A 6,000-nucleotide genomic window follows, 5' to 3' on the forward strand; every position below is an offset into this window, starting at 1 on the left:
AGACAGGAGCAGATGCTGCCCATTTTTCATGACCTAGTTCAGGAAGTGACACAGCATCATTTTTAGCATACTCTATTTGACAAACAATCACAGAACCCAGATTCAGCGGGCAGGAACACAGTCCCAGCTCTCAATGGAAAGGGTGTCAAATAATTTGGAAACTTGTTTTAACCACCATCCTCATTAAGGGGTGTTTGTAAACAGATCCTTTTTTAAAAAGGAGTTTTAAAGTTAGTTCTTAGATTAGTGTAGTCTCGGTCAAAGATTTTAGAAAAAATCTAGAATGACAATGGTCTATACAAGATTTGTTGGGCATGCTTTGTGTGTGTGTTGGGAGTATGCTGGAATCTCAGAGGGCAGAATTTCACTGCTGTATTTCCAGCATGGAGGGAATCAATGTTGTTTAGGAATGAATGAATGCCTGCTATATGCCAGGTGCTCTGATTCATGAAGAGGTTCGGATTTCAGGAAGCCTTTAAACATGGTGAGAATGCCTGATACGCTGATGAAGCTCTCCAGTCTAAGCCTTGTCAAATGCACAGAGATTGAAAGAGGAAACTGGCCAGCAGCCACAAAGAGGAGATCCATGCCAGTGACCCAGCATGGGGCAGACAGGGAGCAAAGAGGTCTAGGTGTGAAGAGAACCAGAAAACCAGTGCAATAGCAAGAGACTGAAAAAGAAAAAGCTGTTTAGTTGTGTAGGGGGCAGGTAGCTGCTGAGGGCAATAAGGGAAGGAGTGTATGGAGAAGTAGCGTGGACTAAACCCTTTGGTAGCAAGTTTATCCAACAGAAGTGGTATGAAAAGATAGTCGTCAAAGACACAGCAAAATCGTATATATATTTTTTATGCTCCTTGAAGTTACAACGCAATCAACAGATTGTCCCTTGAGTGTAATCTTCCCTGAAGGCTTATATACCTTCAGTGCTACTGGATAGAGAGGGAAAACAGGTTTTATTATACACATATGTATATTCCACACAAACACACATTAGATACAGTATTGCAGCATAACATTATTATATATAATATGTGACATACTATATATTATTATAAATAGAGAATTGTGAGATAATATATATTACCCCAACCTGTAGTTGTATTCAAGAAATATTAACTACTACAATATACCTCTCCATTATAACATTTCTGCTCCTGAAAAATTCAAGTTCACTCCTATACAGGTTGTTTAAAAATACTCAGACCAAACCATTTATTGGGATATCTCCTGTTTATAAAAATAGTGAATGTTCTTTGAAGGATATTTAGAAAATGTTAAAATTTCTAAAAACTGAAAAGTAGGGAAAATTCTTAATCACTAAACAAAATGCCTCCAGAAATAAATACTTGCAAGTGTATTTGATACTTTACATGCTATTTTGTAGTCTATTTTTTTCTTCATAAATTTATAAACCTACCTCCTTATCTTCCAGTATTCTTAAAGGAATGATTTTTAACAGCTATATCTTAAATTTCTTTATATGGCTGTATCATAACATGTTTAATCAATCTCATATTTTTAAGTACTTAGTTTTTATGGTTTGGGGCTATGAAAATAAATGCTGCAATGAACATCTTTGAACAAAAATCTTTCCAAGCATCTCTGATGATTTCCTTGAGATAAAGTCCTCTGGGTAGAATTACTGAATAAAAGGACATAAACATTCTTAAAACTTTTCACACAGATGTCTCCCCAACATCCACCCGGAAACATGCAAACACCTCATTTAGAAACTTTATATTTTAGCACTTTTACAAAATTATCCTGATGACCGAGGGATGAGAAGCTCCTTGTGATTTGCTGAAATACATATTTCCCTGCCGAAAATACAAACTCTTACTTTCAACCCCCCAACAATCCCCCCAGATACACACACACACACACACACACACACACACCGCTTCCAAACTTTAGGAGAGACCTGTGGTCTTCTTATGACTTTAAGTGTCTTCCTTTTTCTCAAGAGCAAGGCTCCCAAAGTGTGACCGCCATCAACAGTGTGCACTTTACTTGGGAAACCTCACCTGTTTCAATGCAAATCCTCAGCACACTTCAGGCCAATTGAATCCAAAATGGGGGGGAGGGGCAGCAATCTGTGCTTTGACAAGCCCTCCAGGTGATTCTTCTGCACACAATTTTGAGACCCACTGCTCTGGACCACAGGGCACTGGCAACCACCAGCTGACCTCTTTCTTGGAGGGAAGCCAGAAGGCTGATGTCCTGAGTGGAGAACTACGCTCTTCACCCACCACGTTAGTGTATTCATCCCCAAAGAGATATTCCCCTCCCCATCCTCATTTTCCTCGATGATTTTTTTTTTTTTTTTTTTTTTTTTTTTTTGCAGTACGCGGGCCTCTCACTGTTGCGGCCTCTCCCGTTGCGGAGCACAGGCTCCGGACGCGCAGGCTCAGCGGCCATGGCTCACGGGCCCAGCCGCTCCGCGGCATGTGGGATCCTCCTGGACCGGGGCACGAACCTGTGTCCCCTGCATCAGCAGGCGGACTCTCAACCACTGTGCCACCAGGGAAGCCCCCTCGATGATTTTTTTAATGGAGACAATAAATGCCTGTTTCAGGGTTTTGGGGAACATTAAAAAAAATAGTGCTTAAGAAATAAAGCAAAGGTACACATACAAACATACACAAAAACAAGAAAAGCAAAAACTAGGGTCTTTGGGCTGGTTGTTTTTTGAAATAACAAAACATTGGAAACAATTTCAATACCTATAAATAAGAGAATAGGTAAATACAATGAGGCTTATTAGTACAGTGGAACAGAATGATGTCATTTAATGAATGAATGGGAACCACCTGTATCTGCATGAATAAATCTGAAGATCAATGCTGAGGGACAAAATCAAGTTGCAAAATGACAGGTGCAGTGTGATACCATTTATATAAACTCCCAAGTATATCAAACAAAAATGTCTATTTTATGATTACACAGAAACTTCCTAAGAACCAAAAGTCTGGATAGAAAGATACCAACTTGAGGAGAGCAGCTAGTTCTATGGAGGGAGGAAGGGAGATCAGGGAAAGACAAAAAAGGGGCTTTAACTATACCTGTCTATTTTTTTTTTAATATCTGAAGTCAAGAAGGACTTCCCTGGTGGCGCAGTGGTTAAGAATCAAGGGACCGCAACAAGCTCAGTAGTTGTAGCTTGCAGGCTCGGTAGTTGTGGCACACGGGCTTAGTTGCTCCACGGCATGCAGGATCTTCCTGGACCAGGGCTCGAACCCGTGCCCCCTGCATTGGCAGGCAGATTCTTAACCACTGTGCCACCAGGGAAGCGCCAAACCTGGATCTTAAATGCGTAGATGTTTCACCCTCTATTTTCCATCTGAAGTATTTTGTAAATAAGAAAAACATTTTATTAAAAAAATTGTGTTTTGACCAGGAGCTTTTGTGAAATCATGTTTACTAAATTGCTTATCATAAGAAAAGAAATATTGCTTTTCTTCCTTTTTGGCAAAGTTAATCTAGCCCTTATTTTTTGTTCCTTTATTTTTTTCTTTTGAGGAAAACGTTAGAGCACTGGGCCATGAGGGACATTGCTTCACTCTGGAGGCTCTGACAGACAGCAGGCTCTGTCTGCTTCAAATGTCTCCTTGGCCACTCTGAAGGCAGTCTGAGCATCCTGAAAGTTACAAACGTACTGACGTCCCTGGGGAATAGCTCAGTAGTTACTGAACATCGGCTGTGCTATGTGGAGGATACTAAGGACATATACGTGGACCTGAGCTTGAGAAGCTCACCCTTCATTTGGGAAAATAGGCTATTTACATAATAAAAGAAAATTTTAATGACATAAGGAAAGAGAGACGGGTAGGTTGGTATGGTTAATTCTCAAGTGGTGGTATATGTAATAAGTGTACCTGGGAAGCAGGTGGCTCAGTAGCTGGCAGTTTCTATGCATAGGAAATGCAGCGGAAGCTGGGCTTGGGAAGATTCATTTGGGCAGAGGGCAGGTGGAAGGATGAGAGCCAAGGAACCGGAACAGCTGAATGCTGTTGTGTTTGGAGAGTGCACGTGACAGGAACAGGAGGTGTGCTGTTTGTTAAGACTAGTACACATGAGGCTGGAATAAAATGTCGAACTGGAGTGGGGAGAAGAAATTGACTTCCAGGCTTAGGAGCTTAGACTGGATCCTGGGTACATGCTTAAACTCTAGAGGGAGACTCCAGGGTTAAATCCTGACTCTGCTCTCCACCAGCTGTGCGATCTTAAACAAGTCACTGAATATCTCTGTTCTTCAGTTCTCCATACACAAAAGGTGTATAATAACAGTTTCTACCTTATAGGGTTGTTTTGAGAATGAAACGATTGGATACCTATGAAGTGCCTAGAGCAGTACGTGTTGCCTAACAGGTGTAATATAAAATGTTGAGTAAAAAGGGTAGAGGGAGACTGTGGAAGACTTTGGTTAAGCACAAATAATTCTAATTTTTAGGTATTGTCTTCTCATCCCATAAGTGCTTTGTATTCACCAAGGCCCCTCAGATTTTATTAAAGAGCTGACGTCTTCTTCCCTAATTGGGGAATATATTAGAACGTGTCCACTCTTAAGCATCTCTTTGTTTCTCAATCATTTGATTCATCTCATACTGAAATCTTACTCATGACTGTGTTTACATGGTTGATCCTCAGGCAGATTGAGTGGAAGAAGTATAAAAAAGTGGGGATAGGTACCTCAAAACAGAATGGAGGTGACTCACTTTCACCAACAAAAGAGTCAGGTAATTTAAACCTAAAGCCTATTCTGAAAAGAGAACGTCCAAACTTTTACATGTAATCCTAGATTATGGCAGGAATCTTTCTAGTAAAAATAGAAGGATGAAAATAGCATACAGGTTTATGTGATGTTCCAAGTCAACTGTGAATAAATTAAACTTTTATTAATAGGAGGGTAACAAAGGATTACTAACTCATTCTAGCTTAACTGTAATCCCATTATGGAAGGTAAATGATTACCTAATGTACCTCCAATGGCAGACTTTTTATTGATATCAATTTTTATGTTCTTCTCTAATCTCATCAAATAGCATATGCAATTGTGTGGTAGACTTTCTGAGAATGTGAAGTGTCTGCACACTCAAGCTGAAGACAAACAGATCTGACTCCATTTGGGGGTCTGAGATGTCCTGGATAGTAAAGGAAGCTGATGCACAAAGAAGCCAATTCTGGTGAAACAGTAGATGAAGAGAGGTGAAGAAATCATATGGCCTCCTTCAAATTTCACCTCCTTGATGATTTTTTCTTTATCTTTCTCCTCTTTATGCTCTCTTAGGATTGTGAACACGTTTCTTTTACAACATTTATTAATTGTACTAAAATTATTTGTAGTTGTATTGTTTTCCCTAATTCACTGAGTTTCTTGAGTTGAGGCAACCCATCTAAATTTTTTTAACCTAGTATATTTCTTGATCCTAATAGACTTTCCACATTGTAAGATAATTAATTAAAGAAATTAATAAATTGTAGGGGAGAACCCATCATATAAACTGGAGCTAGATTTCTTCCATTTTCTCCTCCAAACCCCTCTCTACCCTTTTCATCTTTGTGGATAGTCTGGGTCCATAGAAACTCTTGCCCTCTGCCTTGTGGCTGGTCTCAGCCAATGGGTACCATAGGCAGGAGATCCAAGGGAGAAAAGAAAGTGAAGTCAGGATGTTTGTTTCCCTGGTTCCCTCCGGTGGAGGTGGTGAGGGCTGCTTGTGTCCCTTAATCCAAGGCCACAGGTCCACATGGCTTAGGCTCTTTGGGTTCCAGTGATCTCCCTTGACCTTTCCTTCTCCCTGTTGTTATGAGCCTGGAGGTGCTGTTATCACCCTTGAGGTTTCCTTATATCCTGCCCTTATCTTTCTAAGGTTTATTAAGCTCTTCTCAAGTTACCCAGTTTGGATGTGCCATCAGTTTTATGCAGTGGCCCTGTTTCCTACAGGGATCCTGACAGAGAAAAAGAAAGAGACAGTGAGGGTGAAAGTGACTAATAATACGCAG

The sequence above is a fragment of the Mesoplodon mirus genome (assembly GCF_964341445.2).
Source record: "Mesoplodon mirus genome assembly, chromosome: 2".
NCBI lineage: Eukaryota > Metazoa > Chordata > Mammalia > Artiodactyla > Ziphiidae > Mesoplodon > Mesoplodon mirus.